The 17,984-nt window shown below is 35.6% G+C and overlaps 1 protein-coding gene and 1 long non-coding RNA gene across 6 annotated transcripts in view; one reads left to right on the top strand and one right to left on the bottom strand.

Moving 5' to 3' along the window:
- LOC125649687 (uncharacterized) overlaps positions 1-17,984 on the bottom strand; it is a 33,838-nt gene that overhangs the window by 5,539 nt on the left and 10,315 nt on the right. Inside the window, exon 3 of one of the 3 annotated variants that reach the window (XR_007360779.2) lies at positions 7,843-10,231. The exons of the other annotated variants lie outside the window; for them this stretch is intronic. This is a non-coding gene — a long non-coding RNA (uncharacterized LOC125649687). Of the gene's footprint in view, positions 1-7,842; positions 10,232-17,984 lie in introns of those variants that run through there. 3 annotated transcript variants of the gene reach the window in all.
- LOC125649650 (transient receptor potential cation channel subfamily M member 1-like) overlaps positions 7,816-17,984 on the top strand; it is a 119,654-nt gene continuing 109,485 nt past the window's right edge. Inside the window, exon 1 of one of the 3 annotated variants that reach the window (XM_048877321.2) lies at positions 7,816-7,944. The gene's annotated coding sequence lies outside the window, so the exon portion shown is untranslated. Of the gene's footprint in view, positions 7,945-13,282; positions 13,437-17,984 lie in introns of those variants that run through there. The other 2 variants (XM_048877320.2, XM_048877322.2) reach the window with 2 other exon arrangements.

Raw genomic sequence — 17,984 nt, 5'->3', positions numbered from 1 at the left:
TAGAACAATGAAGACCCATTTAATGTTCCCACAATCCATTATCATTATGTAGAACAATGAAGACCCATTTAATGTTCCCATAATCCATTGTCATTATGTAGAACAATGAAGACCCATTTAATGTTCTCATAATCCATTGTTATTATGTAGAACAATAAAGACCCATTTAATGTTCCCATAATCCATTGTCATTATGTAGAACAATGAAGACCCATTTAATGTTCTCATAATCCATTGTCATTATGTAGAACAATGAAGACCCATTTAATGTTCCCACAATCCATTATCATTATGTAGGACAACGAAGACCAATTTGATACCCCACAATCCATCATTATTATCATGTAGGACAATATATCTTTTATCTACATGAGGTAAAAAGGAGATGCTTGTGAATAGATATAATGACAAACTATCAGTCTCATTAAAAATAGATCTTTTGATCTGGTCCCATAGTGTAATGAGTGGGCGAACAGAGCTATCATCTAATTTCAATTAAGCTCGGTAGTACAAACTTTGTACAGTGGATGATTTTATTGGGGGGGGGGGGGGGGGGGGGGGCTTCATTTTCGTAAGAACGTCTATCCCACATGCTTGTACCTCAATGGAATACTCAATTTATACCTAATTATTTAATTATATCATTGCTCCTCGCGAAAATATTAACAGCTGAGAAGGAGAAACGTCACAACATATGCCAAAAGTGTAAATCAAGTTAAAAATTCTATAGAACTTTTAATAAATTTGAAATCGCAAAACTTTTCTCAGATCAACATCAAAACGTACGACTTTTCAACACTTCATATGACCATTCCTCATGATAAATTAAAGATTCCACGCACAAGTACTCTGAAGTTGAAATTAAAAATGTGCTGGAGTTCCTCATTGACAATATCTTCGTAGTCTTTGGTGACCAGATCTTCTAACAGCCTGTTGGAATTCCCAACGAATTCTGGGCACGAATTGCGTTCCTTTGTTAACCGACCTGTTTAAGGATTCTTGTGAAGCAGAGTTTATTCAAATGCTTCTACATGAGAAGAAAACATATCTTACTGTGGTCTTCAACTCGATATTTAAATATATCGACGACGTTTTATCTATTAATAATAATCATCAACTTTTTCATGCATATGCCGATTCGATAGACACCTGGCACAGAGTCCTCCACATCTGCTTCGTGCTTAGATATTTTATTCAAAATGAATATTAACGGTAAACTAACAACTCAACTTTGTGACAAACGGGATGAATTCAGCTTCTTCATCCTCAACTTCCCATATATATGTAGCAATATTCCATTATCACCTGCATATCGTGTTTGTATCTCTCAAGTGATTCGATATGCAAGAGCTTGTTCTGCGTATGATCCGTTTTTAAATCGAGACAGGCTACTGACAAACAAGTTGATGTTACAGGAGTTTCAACAGTCTCGTCTAAAGTGAGCATTTCGCAAATGGTGTGGTCGTTACACATATAATGACCTAGTTTGCCGATACAATCAGTCATTGGGTCAAATGTTGTCTGACGTCTTTCATACCAATTGTTAGGCCGTTCTTGACACACTGATTTTGACTACGGATAACTCCGTTTATCTGATCAAGATATAGGGCTCACGGCGGGTGTGACCGGTTGACGGGGGGTGCTTACTCCTCCTAGGCACCTGATCCCACCTCTGATGTGTCCAGGGGTCCGTATTAGCCCGACTCTCCATTCTGTATTCCGTATAGGAGTTATGAGATAGATCAATGTTCGTTATCTTCACCTTTCATAACAATCTAAGTTTGGAGATTATTGACACTCGTGTTTAGGGTATCTCGAGTTCCATACCGCTTTGAATTCTTTGAATTTCAGTCCTAAATCTTCGACAGGATTTTTAAAAGCATACTATACAGTTATTTGAAATATTTATGCCGTATTCAAAGTATGTGGGCAGAGAAAAGGCTCTACATCATTCACTCAACGTGGCATGCACCTGTATACAACGCTGATGTTTCCAGTAAACCTACTAAATATTGGGAATTTGAATGAAACCCATACGGTATACAACTATTCCATGCCTACTTGGGGAAACAGTCAAGACCCAATCTACTATATGAATTGATATTACTTTTTTTTTTCAACAGAGAAAGGTACACAAAATGAGCAGGGGGTGAAACAATTCATCACGTGACCTACTATTACCCGATCACGTGACGAACTGTTTCCCGGTCACGTGAGAAACTATTGCCCAGGTAGTAGATTAGGTAATAAAACAATTATTTCATGCCAACAAGGGAAACAGTCAAAACTATTGCCCCTCGGTAGTGGGGAAGACCCCGGAAGCTGTTGTTCTCAGTCAGAGGCCGTACGCCAAGGACAATGGTTTCCTGGGTCTTCGTCACTACCGAGGGGAAACAGTTTTGACTGTTTCCCGAGTAGGCGTAAAATAATTGTATAATATTGTCCCGAGGTTGTGGCGAAAACCCGGGAAACTGTTGTCAGAGGCCGTAGGCTAATCGGACAATATAATGTAGTTTCTCTCGTGACCGGGAAACAGTTCGTCGCGTGATCGGGTAATAGTAGGTCACGTGATGAACTGTTTCACCCCCTATTCATTTTGTGTACCCTTCTCTGCTGATTAAAGTAGGAAAACAGAACAAAAAAATGTCATATCAAGTTATATAGTAGGTTATGTAATAATAATTCCTATGTAATCTTCATGGACAGTGTAATATATCCCCCACCTAACTTTTATATTTTCAAAACACGTGTAAAGTCTGACCAGGGAACGCAAGCGTATGAAGCGATGAATATAGGGGAGGGTGTGAGTGTTAACACTCAAGATTTTGATTTGGTATGCTTTTTATCCAAAGACCTAATAGTTCCTAAGATAAAACCTCCTTCACGGAGGTAACGAGAAATGCTAATCACAAATGACGAAACAGTAGTCACAAATGACGTCACAGTACTCACAAATGACGTCATAGTACTCACAAATGACGTTACAGTACTCACAAATGACGTTACGGTACTCACAAATGACGCTACAGCACTCACCAATGACGTTATAGTACTCACAAATGACGTTACAATACTCACAATTGACGTTAATAGTACTCAAAATGACGGCTTGGTACTCACAAATGAAGTAATACTGCTTAAAATGACGTTATATTACTCAGAAATGATGTTATAGTACTCACAAATGACGTATAGTACTCACAAGGAACGTAATAGTACTCACAAATGACGGGAAAATAGTCACAAATGAGTACTTAGGGACCGGTCAATATTTATTGGGGAGTTGGGACCGGTGCATTCCATAATCTAAAAATACAAAGAAGTTGCTGTCCTATATCAGATGTGTAACTGTGTGTCCTATCTAATAAATAAATAAACAAAAAGTATATAGGCCTACAAATGTATGTATGATTAAACATCAATTTTACTTATTTGTAAAACCTCTGGAGTTTCTCATAATTGTCTCTCCAGTTATATCAGCTGAGGGATTCAAGCTCCTGAGAAACTATTGTTTACTTTAACCACTTATGTGCCACAGGACCGATTTACAAACTACGTTGATTGCCACCGGGCCGATCTAGGCCGATTGAAGTACAAACTATTCAATAAACACAAATTGGTTTATGCTTTATATATTCGAGTTTATGACCAACATTTCTCAGGTTTGTTTTCAAAGCTTTGTTTTCAAAGTTATCAACGTCTCCGTATGAGTGAAAAAATTCTCGAGTGAGACGTTTTAAAAGCAAGATACAATCAATCAATCAAAGTTGTCAATTTTATTTTAAAACATTCATTGATCGAAAAACGTCAGTGTATAACGTCATAATAATCGTAATGACGTCCTGACGTCATATAGCCAACGCAAAAATGGCTGGAATATGGATAAGAGCCACTTCACAACATTGTGTTCCTGATACAAGTGATGCCACTTACTGTGGCTACACTGATTGCGTACTTCTCCATAATATATAACTTGAACCTTGTTAACTTGGGAGACAATGGGGCAGGTGAACAGATGTAGTTCAATATGTAAATCCTGCATATCATTAGGAGTTATTGTCATTATTCCAGTCAAAACTGGTTTTCTCTAAGTTACTTTGTCATGTTTGTTCGGTAATTTGTCTAGTGAAGTTATACAAATCTCATTTTTTTCATCTAATTTTTTTTTTCTTTTTGTTAAATTGTTGTTTAAATTACTACACTTTGCATTGTTTTTAATTACTGTTTTACTGAATTGTTGTCTCATGTACTTACAAGTATTTTTCACACATCATTATTCTCTATGAAAGGTGAAGATAACGAACAGTGATCAATCTCATAACTCCTATAAGGAATAAAAAACAGAGAGTTGTACAAACACGGACCCCTGGATATACCAGAGGTGGGATCAGATGCCTAGGAGGAGTAAGGATCCCCTGTCGACCGGTCACACCCTCCGTGAGCCCTATATCTTGATCAGGTAAACGGAGTTATCCGTAGTCAAAATCAGTGTGCCAAGAACGGCCTAACACTCGGTATGAAACAAGTCAGACAGCATTTGACCCAATGATAGGTTGTAATGGCAAACTATCAAACATAACTTTAGACGTGTTTACACTTGAGTTCAATTCTGGTCTGTATCTTTCAAGTTATGACCAACATGTTATTACATTTTTATTTTCTATGATTGAAATCCATACTCTATGCAAAACTTACATGTAATTCTTGCAATTTTATTCACAGCTGAATACTTCTTTTGTGATTTTTAATCACATGTTTTAATATTAAAAAATTTCAAAGGTCCAGTGTTTATTCCAAATGGTCTCTAGTATATTCAACTTGGACATGAAATAAAGCATGCACATAATTTAGTATTATTGTTTAAAAGGTAGTTGAATTAAAAGTTTGAAATACTTTATAATATTTTTTGTTCCCTAATACATTTGCATAAAATATAGCTGTTCTATCAATGTTGAAAATAAAAAAGTTGGAGTCCTATCAGTATGTAAGTCAAAATAAATGTGTGTCGTATTGCATTTTGCACTGGTCCCAACCCCCAATAAATATTGACCGGTCCCTTACAAATGACGGTACAGTACACACAAATTACATGTGTTTTTAATGAATTTCTGTCGATGGGCTATAAGGAACCAAACAGACCGCTGGCTTTCAAAATTGAAGTTCGCAAGTCTTAAATTGTATTACACTGTTATTACTTTGAGTGAATGAAGTAAAACTTTTTTTAGGCTTAATTTTCAACATTTAAAAAAACGATTTTGCATTTGGAGTGAATGTTCTTACAATATACCGCAAAAACCGAGGTTCCGTGTCACAGCCGGTGTGGCACGATAAAGATCCCTTCCTGCTCAAAGGTCATAAGCGCCGACCATAGGCCTAGATTTGCAGCCCTTCTCCGGCAGTGGTGACGTCTCCATTATTCTCTTTAGAGAAGTCGAGAGGCATTCGATGAAGGCTATGCCTATCGACTTCTCTAAAGAGAAAACATCTCCATATGAGTGAAATATGCTCGAGAGGGACGTTAAATAATTATATTCAATCAATCAATCCCTTCCACTGTGTGTTAAGCTGATCCCAGTTTTGACGCACCCCGAAATTATTTTTCTAACGAGTTGAATTGAAATGGTCATATTCTTAGTGCATGTTGGAAATGTCATCACTTGAAGTGCGTAGAGCTACCGTGGCATGGTTCAGTTTCCAATACATGCTGATATATATACTTCAAGGCGGTGTGTGGCACATGTGTTAGCTGTCCTCCCGTATTTCTTACTACTATTATTTCTTTATCTGCTACGGGGGTGGGGGTTACGGGGGTTGGGGGTTGGGGGAGGGGGTACATAATAGATCCATTCAATTTATTGATTCACTAAACATGTTGGCATACAATCATGTTAAACAATGAGATATATGATAATACAAGTACAAACAGTTCATATACATATTTGAATATATATATATATATATATATATATATATATATATATATATATATATATACATACACACACATACATATCCCATATGTACACGTGACATATTAAACTGTAAACTGTATGGATGCAATTTAGTATTGTATATATAATATTAGTAATATAATTATAGCACTTTACTTTTCTTGCGCAATTCAAAACATTCAAATAAAAATTCACATAACCTTCTAGCATGAACAGCATTGACAGGTTGCATAGTACTTTACAATGGTTTTCCTTTGATATATCATCATTTGAATTATAGATGTTTAAAGGGTAATATTTCTTTCGTATATCTTTATACATAAAGCAGTCAAATAAAAAGTATAACTCATCTTCAAAAGTAGTTTTACAAAACTGACAAAAACGATATTCTTTTGGGATACTTGGTTTTGAATATCTACCAGTTTCGATTTCTAAAGGGTGAGCAGATATCACGAGCATGTGATCCGTTGGGGACACGTCTGTCTTTGGATCAAAATATCAAACTATTTAGTGAAGGCCAGGGACACGGATAAACTCTCCCTCTCTCTCTCAATTGATCATATTTCATTGACAAGAGGGCCAAATTGAAAAGAATTGGACACAACTTCATGAAAAGCTTGGATCGTCCTCTCCTTGATAACAATAAATAACCACACTACTAATGAATGTGCAGGCCTACGTTTCATAGCTCGGGTAATTTTGAAACATTTCCTACATAAGGGACACGAGTATATATGATTATTATAGATGTTTGAGTTGCTAGTAAATACCTATACATTGTACATGTACACACCTTTAGGTTACGTGATTTCAAATTATATTTCTTTGTTTGAACCCTCCACACTATTGTAAACAAGCCCGTGAGACATAAATCTATATCATATGTAAATCTCGCGACACAAATATGTTACTGTAAATGGTTAACCAAACATATTCATTAATTAAGGGAGAGTAAAAGCTAAATTACACACGCCGCCACGTGCGAGTAAAGTTTGTATAATATTCAAAAGGTACTGCAGCCCTAGGAGCGGGGTGTTAGTACCATGGACATAGTTATATCTTGTATTCTGTATCTATACCATATTTATAGTATACGCGTGTGTTAGTACCGATAGTTGTGAATGGAAGGAATCTGGAAAGTGGGATTATTCTTGAAATGTTTGTCCCTCTCTTCGACCGTATGTGCTCTGTTAAAAACGAAGTAGGATTTTTCTGTGTTCGCGTGGGATCTTCTGTTATTTCATCAAACAACGATGTCCATCGGTCCTCCGCAGTACATGAAGTACACCCAGAAAAAGTCCCGTTTGAAGGATTTTAGGTAATGTTTCCATTGAATTTAAAGTAAATAATTTAAAAGTAAAGGTGTTTAATAAGAAAATTTTGTGGTAAATATGGGTCAGTATTAATTAAAATATTTCCAAATAGGCCTATTTTTACAAAATTCTATAACTTTGGATATCTTATGTCGACCATGCATAGGCAATAAATATTGTGAGGAAAAATCTAGTATTATCTGCCTGAATTGTAGATAAGAGAATAAATTGGATTAAAAAAATGATATACGTACTACAGCATTGATCTCATGTTGAGACCTCTGTTTTTTAATAAAAAATAGAAAAGTCAATAGGCTAATGAATAAACATAGACTCTATAGGCTAAGTAATTAAATAAATATATGATAAATATATCAACTGAAATGAATACATACAGTAACAGTTCAAACAAATTGTCATTTAGTGAAATACATCCGTTGACCTTCCAAATACTTAAAATTCGATTTTTCTTCCCAAAACTACAAACATTTCAGGGGCAGACAAATGCGCGGAGGATGAGAATGGTCACGTGACATTCACGTTTTGCAGAGAAAACGTGGAAGAAACTAAAAGTGAGTGGGAAACTGAGAAAAACTAGATTTCGATGGCGGTAATCTCGGAGGGAGTCTACAAGTACGATTTCTGTCAAAGACAATACAACATCAGGGAGGAGTTTTGTGGTAAGTATCAAAATTGAATATTTTTTCATTCATGAATTGTCAGCCTTTTGACAGGAGATCGCGATCGTTAGCTGAATTATCACCATTGTTTTCTGTGAGCTTAATGTTACCAGTCTAACACACTAAGCCATATATTTACCTACTCAAACTCACTAAGGATTTTTTTCTTCTATCTCCAATATTTCCTTCCTGACTGCAGATGACAATGGCCATTGTAACGATAAAACTTAATGAGAAACTGCGGGATGCAGACTAATAAACCAGATTATTTGACATAGGCCTATCCAAACCTCTTTCATCACTAGCTTTATATATGCACAATACAGGGACTTTAAAGAACATTTCTTTGTTTGTATTTAGTTTTAAATATACAACATAACCAGTGCCCATGCTAAAAGTGTACAACAGCTGAGACCCGTGTATGTGCTATATGTGTGGGAGGTACATACTGTACTTAGTGCCACCCAGCCATGTGTAAATGTATAACATTCTAATGATACATAATATCATGTGACACTGAGGTTTTTGAATCTCGTGGCCCTGCAGTTATCCTGTCATTTTAAAAGTGCAGACTTTAGTCACATGTTCGTGGGATACAGGTGACCCAAAGGGGATCTGTATCATGTGGGAAGGAGATTTTTTTTTTTGGTCTCAAGGACACTATTTAAACATAGCTGTTAGAGATTAATTAGTGAAATTAAGGATCATTTTTAGATGACTACAGTACTGTGCGATGGAAATGACTTGATTGTTACTAGTATACTAAACACTTGCATCAGAATGGCAGTGAAAGGATATCTGTACAATTGAAGTGGTTCATGTCCTTGATATATTTGAACCTTTTGATCCTCTTACTGGTCTTATACCAGGTGGCGGGTAATCAATCAAACTTTTACCTCAGACTTGAACCATTGAAGTCCTAGCTCTGCTTTGCTGTACTGAAGTTTCAGAATTTTATTTCTGTTAATTCATATATACTGTCAGACTGGATCAATTCCCAGTCCATTTCATTTTCTCCTCGTTTCTCTAGACTCTATCTTTGGAATCTTCATCAACAACAGGCCATGTTTCAAATGATATCTTTAATGCCAGTATTAGGATACATCTGTTATCACCATTTAATGTCAATGAGGATAATCTTTTCCTTACACTTTTAGCTGAGTTGCAAGGAAGTTGAGTGAGTGGTGAGTGGCACCCATGTGTTAACATTTTACTTTTCTTTGCAATATGTCAAATATACTGTTTGATGTTAATATTTGTAATTAAAGGATGATTTCTAAAGTGTTTAAGAAAAAAAATTGAGGGTCAAGGTCACCATTGTCAACATTCATGTTTTGTAGAAAATAGTTTTTCGATAACTTTTTGATCATCTTTTATATGAAGATGAAAAGAACTAGCAAAATTTTTAACACTTGTAAATGCAAGCCCCCAAAAAACAATTCAGTGTGACCCTCACTTGAACATTTGGATCCTAGAATTATTCCATTTGATGCCTAATATATTTTCTATTATGTGTATCAAGTTGTCTAGCCTTGGGGTAAAAAGCTGAGTGGAGTGGGGCGAAGCAAAGTGGAGTGAAATATGTACACAGTTTGGAATATCAGTTTTTAAAGCATTTTCTCTTCCTGACCCTATTTTAAGGAATTTAAAATCTTTCATATTGATTTGGCAGTTTTGCATTTTGACCCCTGCCTTGGACACTGTCCATCAATCCTTCATCTATGTGCTTTAGATGGTAATCTTCTGAGATGTCTGTAAGGTTGTATGATATCCTGTATAACATCGGTAATGTAGTGTTCGCCATTAGAGTTGTTGTAGCCTGGATGTTACACTACTGGTGCCCTGCTAGAAGTCTCTGGTGGCAAATCTTGCTGTTCTCTTTAGACTATGTTGGACCTCCTCTAGCTTGCTGATGTTCTACCTAGTTGCTGGCCTCCTCACACTAAAAGCATATTCCATGGTAGGTCACACTTGGGTGGATTATCACTAGGGCATTGATGTTAATTGGGCATCGACTGATGTTTCTGTTAGGGCTATGTTCTTGTGGTTCCTGTCTACACATGTGTCCCAACTGAGGGTTCTATGCAATGTTACTCTGTTGAGGAGTCAGTCTACTGTGTTAAAGGACTTGGCCATTGATGGAATAGCTAACTAACAGTAGGGACCTCCTGTTGATAGCAGTACTGTACACTTATCCAGGTTAAACCTCAGTAGTCATCAATCCTCCCACTGTTGTAGCTGACTGAGATCTTTCTACTGTCTTGCTTGGTCCTCTGCTGTCTTTATCCTTCAATACAAGAGACAATCATTGGTAAGAAATTGGGTAGTTGATGTTATGGGCATGGTGTTTGTGAAGACCAGGAAAAGCAGTAGGCATAGGACAGTTCCCTGTGGGACTCCTGATAAAACTGGTGTAGCAGGTGACAACCAAGAACTGCGTTTTCCAAACCTGTGAAAATGTCAGTTTTGTTTGTTTTTATATGGTAATTGTCAGTTTTGTTTGTTTTTATATGGTAATTGTCAGTTTTGTTTGTTTTTATATGGTAATTGCTAATAAATGAATAAATGAATTAGTTGTCCTATATCACTGTTAAGTGGAGCTTTAAATACCAGGTGATTTTACTAATCATTTGCCTGTTTTATAAAAGTGTTCATCTCTGACACTCTCCTTTTCCAAGCAGACATAGAAGACATTTGTTAAAGACAGAAGACAATTCTATTTAATGTATGTCGATTTAAATTTTAATGGCTTATCATCAAACCTGGCTCTGTATCAAGCACCTGCTGTATCTGATATTGCTTGACATTGTGGATTACTACACCCCTGTTTGTCAGATATATGCATGCACCTCAGCTTTTGCAGATTTGGTGCATGCACATGTAGGATTTTCTTTCTATGGATCTTATTTATACTGTTACCGGGTACCTATATATATTCATAAAGTTGAGTATAGTAGCAGAGAAAAAGAATAACTGCAGTACTGCTGTAAAAGTGACAGAGTTCTGCTGAGGCTTGCATGCATTTTAAGTGTATCAGAATAAGGACAATTCATTAATGTCCAGTATTTATCAGTACTAAATTGAAGATTACAATACTAAAAAGTCTGGTCAAGGATAGAAAACTGTCCCAATCTAATATTGATTAACAATGGTTTCATTGTTTATTTTTTGTTTGAATGTAGATGAGGCTTATTTGAAAGATGACTATTTACATTATCTGTACAATTCATTGTGTGCTGTTGAAAAATTGTAGCTGTATGAATGTGTGGGGAGATTGTGGATTTGATGGATTATCTGCGTGTTCCGTGTGAGGTGTCTGCGTTTGTCATAGGAGAACTAATTATAGGTTAATACGGTGACAGACTATTCAAAATATGCCTTCTCAAGGTTGTGCAGTAAAGTGGACTGAGCTGCAAGTGACAACTGAGGGTGACGATTCCTCCCAGTCTTTCAGTCAACAACCTTTTTACACCCCCACAATCGGAGATTTCGGGGCATATAGTTTTTGGTCTGTCTGTTTGTGTGCAAAACCTAGCTATAAGGCTATAATTTTTTAATGAATGGTGATAGGGCTTTCATATTTCACATGTTTATTCCTTGTGACAGCTAGCACTTTTTTTGGTGGTACAAAAATTTCTGACCTTGTGACCTTTAACCTACTTTTAATAAACTAACCTAGGCTACAATTTTTGAATGGTTGGAGATAGGTCTTTCATATTTCATATTTCACATGTGTATTCCTCTCCTTTGGTAGAAAATTTTGACCTCCTAACCTTGACCATGGGGTTTGACCTACTTTTGGAAAACGTTTAATCTTGCAATGGTCATAAATTATGAACAGTTATTACTGGGGTTTTCATATTTCACATGTATATTCCTTCTTTCGGTACCAAAATGTTTTACCTCATAACCCTGAAGTTTGGCAGATTTTTGAAAAACTTGAACTTGGGCCATAACTTTTGAATGATCATTGATAAAGCTTTCACATTTCATATGTGTATTTTTTGTGACAAGACTTTTCTGTTAGTACCAGAAGTACTTTGCTGCTGTACAGGAGCATCAGTGTTTCACAAACACATATTGTTATTGCATATTTTTCAAATTTTACGCACTTTGAATTCCAGAAATGCACATTTGTTCACATTTTCGGTAGCAGATAAAATGTTTACATCCATTTTTATTTGCAAACTGATGTGATGTTACAATTTTTGAGTTATGTAAGCAGACCTGGATTTCTCGGAAGAAGTCTTTAGTCAAAAACTTTGATTTAAGTCTGCAGAGATTTTACTCAAATTTTAACTGCTCAAATAAAAGAAAACTCAAACTTATATGTTCGAGATTTTTGTTGTTGAGAAATCCTAGTCAGATGTGACATCAAAACTAAGTTAACTGTAGGCCAGATTAAGAATTGCCCCTTTAGGATGACGGATAACATTTTTCAAAATTGCATTGTGGTCTAATATCTTGGTATTTTCCGATAAAATGCATATAGAAAGCCTTAGAAATGTTCCGTCAATCAAATGCATATAGAAAGCCTTAGAAATGTTCCGTCAATAAAATGCATATAGAAAAAAATGCATATAGAAATTAGCCATAGAAATGTTCTGTCAGTTATCTTCTTGATATGCACAAGCTTCCGTACTTTTACAGAGTTTACAGGTACTGTAGTATGAAGCATGTCAAATGTCACCTGGCATCAACCCAGATTCATTGCTTTCTCCCAGTTTATATTGAAATATCAAAATTGCAACACAGGTTTATTATTCAATATTGAGGTTATGAATAGTTAATACAGATAATAATGTTTGATTCCGAATATCATTTATAAGATCTTGGAAAAGAAATTTGTGTCTGGAAATTGCAGAAAGTGGAAGAAGAGGAAGGGTTGGTCTGCAGACCAACATATTACATGTATTAGCCTCAGATGACTAGTGACAATCAAATTTATACTGATTCAGACAGACTTTAGATAACGAAAAGTTTTTAAAATCATCGAAACGGACCATAAATCCCCAAAATCAAACATGCATATACACTCATACATACAACATACACACACACACATGCAATACTATGAAATATGAAAACTATCCCTCTGAAGGCTGTGAGGAGATAGATCATGCATTTCCAATATCGCTTCACTTTCTAAGACAGACTGCTTGATAAGTATGCCACTGTTAACTTATTTAAGACATGGAGTATGGATTTTATGATGCAACCAAGTCAGGACCATGAACCCATAGCCAGATAAAAAGCTATGAGAGCATACCAGACACTCCAAACAATCAAACAAACAAACAAGGAAGCTGATATAAATGAGTATACATACTACTGAATTATGGTACACATTATTTGCTAAGCTAGTGTGATATTTCAGTGTTAGCAGATTCTAGTTTTACTTGAGTATGTCTTTATATTTGAGTAGGCAATTACTATATTTGAGACAAGGATGTATGGCTGGAACATTCATTGATTAGAAACATGGTACATAAGTAAGTTTGTATTGCTTGTGTATCCTCTTTTGAAAATTTGCAATAAAATTCCTTTGCGCATGTTAATAATAGGTTTAATGACTGATAATTAAAGATTCAACTGTGTCTATACAGAATTAGTAATATTCGTTAATGTTTGGGAAATATTATCAGGAAGAGGGGTTATGATTTTATAGAAAAACTGAATTCGAATACTGGTAATCCAAATTAAAACATGTTGAAATTTAGGTGTGTATTGGTAATCTGCCAACACTTTGAACACAATAGTATTACTATTGAATGGTTATACATGTAGTGCCATAAAAAGAAGTTTGAATTATATATATATCATAGATGAAATTCTATATATAGAACAGTAGAATGAAAATCAGCTTCCTTGAGAGAGGTTTTCTATTTTGGAATATGTTTTATTCTAGCTGGTTATACACGAATCTTCGAAGAGACACATTATATTAATCATAATGAAGATCTGAATGAGAGATGGGCTAGTTTTCGTGACAGCTTGTCAGGATTTGTCTGCCAAATGTGTGATAATGGCTTAAATAAAACATGTGAAATACCAAAAATATTTTGGTCACTTGTTTAATTTTACCTGAGTGTCATTATTCCCATGAGTAAGAACAGGTACTTTATAAGAAAGGGAGGGGGAACCAGATTGAACTGGTCACATAAATTTCATTCATGGGAGAGTATAAAGGATATAGTGACCCAATTGTGCATTGTAAATGGAGCACAGACGGGATTCTGTGACTTGACAGAGAGGAATTTTGCGTGGGGCATTGGTGAAAATAAAGGTGTCCTGGACTTTGACCCTTATTGAGTTAACAGGTGGGTAGTCTGAAGGGGGGAAGGATGGTCAATACAAGTGAATAAGGTAACTGAACTCCCAATCCATGTCCTGATGGGGTTTGTAGATGAGATAAAAGAGGAAGGGGACTCGCCTGTCAATACAAGCTGATTGATTGACAAAGGAACACCCTTAATTACATAGACTTTGCTGTAAGTTGAAGTTGTGTGTAAATTGTTAAGGGTATAAGTTCAGACAATTTGCTATTTTCAACAGGTGCTAATTTTATTATAGAAATCTTGTTAATCAGATTATAAAAGAATGCATAATCTATCAAACTAATTGTGATAGTTGAACTGATTAATTTGTGTGATGAGTTGTAAACACAGTAACTGTGATGGTGTAGCTTGACACTTTGGTAACAGTAAGTTTTTGTCAAAGTTTGTATCCTATCTGTTTAAATATGTGGTACAAAGATTGGTTGTTTTTTTCTTTTTGTCTATTGATTTTTTGTAACAGCTTTGAAAGGTTTAAATTCTCAAGAGTAAATTCTTTCTGTGCATTTGCATGTAAAATAATCTGCTAAAACACCAAGTTTTATTGTTGACCAAGTCGGAGGGGCTTTATCATACAAATCAGTCTTTTCTGTACTGTTTCTGTCATCAGTTTGCATGTGAAATCTGTGATGTTGAAATTTTATTTTTTTCCATTAAAAGTTATATTAGGATGAAAAATTGAGCATTTTAGAACATTGATAAGAAAGAATGACTTGATATGTCAGTGAATTCATTTAGAATATTGATATTAAAGAAAGAATGACTTGATATATCAGTGAATTCATTTAGAATATAGAGGGGGGGGGGGGGGCACATTGTTTTTGTTCTGTCTGTCATTCTGTCCAAAACTATACTCATAACTCCTAACTTTTGAATGGTGAGGGATAAGAGAACTCTTGTGTTTCATATATGCATTCTTTTGTGACAATACCTTTCTTTTGATGTCAAAATTTTTTACATTGTGACCTTGACCTTGGAATTTGACCTACTTTTAAAAAGTTTACCAAGGCAGTAATACTCCTGAAGTATTCAAAGTGGAGCTTTCATACAGATGTAGATTTCTTGTGACAAGCCCCTTTATTTGACTCCATGATTTTTGACCTAGTGACCTTGAAGTTTGGTCCAAATTTCAAACTTTCAAACATTAACCTTGCTGATAACTTTTGAATGGGTGAGTGACAGAGCTCTTGTATTTCATATGTATTTCTTTTGGTACCAAAGTTTCTGACCAAGGGATCTTGACCTTGAAATTTGACCTGCTTTAAAGAAAAGTTAACCTAGGTAATGTCTCCTGAAGCATTTTATTATAATTATGTCTCCCCCTCCCAGAAGGGGGACGTATTGTTTTAGTGTGAATTCTTTTTCCGCATCTCATACAATGTTTGTCCAGGCCAAAACTTTTTTAGCTCACCTGAGCCGAAAGCTCAAGTGAGCTTTTCTGATCAAAATTAGTCCATTGTCTGTCATCAGTGTTGGCGTCGGCATAAACTTTTAACATTTTCATCTTCTTCTCCAGAACTACTAGGTCAATTTCAACTAAACTTTGTACAAAACATCCACAATAGGGGATCAAAGTTTTACATACTAATATTTAGAAAAAAAAATCTTTAAAAATTTTCTTCTCAAGATTCAATGGGCCAAAGAAGTATACATTTCATTTACATGAAAGCTTCCTGACATAGTGCAGATTTAGTTTGTAAAACTCATTGCCCCCGGGATAGGATGGGGCCACAATAGGAGATTAAAGTTTTACATGCAAATATATAGGGAAAATCTTTAGAGATCTTCTTCTCATGAACCACTGGGCCAGGAAAGTAAAAAATTTACATGAAAGCCTCCTGACATTGTGCAGATTCAAGTTTGTTTAAATCATGCCCCCCACTCCCCACCCCCTGTGGTAGGAGTCTTTCTGTCATTATGTCCTTCCATAATAATTCAGGTTTCGTTCATTATGCCTGCGACAGATGCACAAATTCAAGGGCACCTGTAAAGTGCGAAACGAAATCTACCGAAACAAAATGAAATCTGCCGAAACGAAACGAAATCTACCAAATAGAAACGAACCCCACAGAAACGAAACAAAATAAACCGAAACGAAACAGATTGTAAAACCGATCTCTTTTAATTATAATAATTAAAAATGGTATCTTAGGCCCTTGTAAAAGTTACCACATATCAATAAAATTCGCCTCGATCCCCTTTGATTTAGGCTTTTGGTGTGACTGATACAAAGTTTTAAAAGTTGGAAGGGGGTGAGTAAGCACAAAGTACATATCCAAAGTTGATTAAATACCATGTGCAATTAGTTTCGGATCCATAAATTTCAGAACGAAGGGTTACAATCTCAGAGGTCTGGGGAAACACACTAAACGAGGGGTGGGGTTGCCGTCATTGGATCCGCTTTTGGGCATAGATACATTGTTTGAAGAAAATGGTGTCTGAGAAAATTGAAAGCAGGAAGAGCTTTTAACCTCTTATTTTATCTCTAACTGCTGAGGTGTGAGTACTTTCAATAATGGAAAAAAATTGAATAGTATACCATATTATATGAATGCAATTTGGTAAGATATATATACATGTATTATTAAAAATTATTATTGATATGTAGTGAGTCTAAAGATAACTCTATATATTTGGGGTGTTGCTAAGACGGGGAATTGAAAACGGGACGGAAAACAGAATTTGTTTAATGCAATAATATCAGGAAGAGGTCAGCATTTTGTAAAATCAAAAGGCTAAGCAGAAATTACAAGGAGAACGGGAGGACATACTCAGAATCCACCGTTTGATATACTACATACAAATACACAATATCCACATGTATACATAGATTTATCTTTAGAGCAAAAAATACTGAAACATATATTTATGCCCAAAGGCGGATCCAACACTCTTCGTTTAGTGTTTTCCCAAACCTCTGACCTGTGAGACTGTAATTAACCCTCCGTTCCGAAATTTATGGATCCGAAACTAATTTCACATGATATTTAATTAACTTTGGATATGTACTTTGTGCTTACTCCTCCCCCCCCCCCCCCCCCCTCCCCCCACCAACTCCACCCTTCCAACTTTTAAAACTTTGTATCAGTCAAGCTGAAAGCCTACATCAAAGGGCCAAGGCGAATTCTATTGAAATGTGGTAACTTTCACAGGGGCCTAAGATGCCATTTTTAATTATTATAATTAAAGGGTTCGGTTATACAATCTGTTTCGTTTCAGTAGATTTCGTTTCGGTTGGTTTCGTTTCGTTTTGGTAGATTTTGTTTTGGTTCGGTTGGTTTTGTTTCGTTTTGAAGGATTTCGTTTCATTTCAGTGGATTTCGTTTCGTTTTGGTAGATTTCGTTTCGTTTCGGTTGGTTTCGTTTCGGTAGATTTTGTTTCGTTTCGGTGGATTTCGTTTCGTTTCGGTGGATTTCGTTTCATTTCGGTGGATATCGTTTCGGTAGATTTCGTTTTGCACTTTACAGATACCCACAAATTCAACTATAATTTGGTGTATATATATATACATCATAAGAGTTCTTATTTGGTTTTTATTAAAAAAATATTTGACAGAATTGTTTCTGACTAACAAAATTTAAGTAGCTGTTCATTATAACCTCATGTATTTTCAAAAATGAAATTTATATTTCTTATATTTACATTCTATTTTGTTTCTGTTGGAATTCCCAGCCATTAAAAGAGACTGTATTCATAAAAATTCA

The sequence above is a fragment of the Ostrea edulis genome, chromosome 5 (genome assembly GCF_947568905.1).
Source record: "Ostrea edulis chromosome 5, xbOstEdul1.1, whole genome shotgun sequence".
Classification (NCBI taxonomy): Eukaryota; Metazoa; Mollusca; class Bivalvia; order Ostreida; family Ostreidae; genus Ostrea; species Ostrea edulis.
Note: the sequence above shows the minus strand (reverse complement) of the source record. Positions and strands in the feature narration are given on the sequence as shown.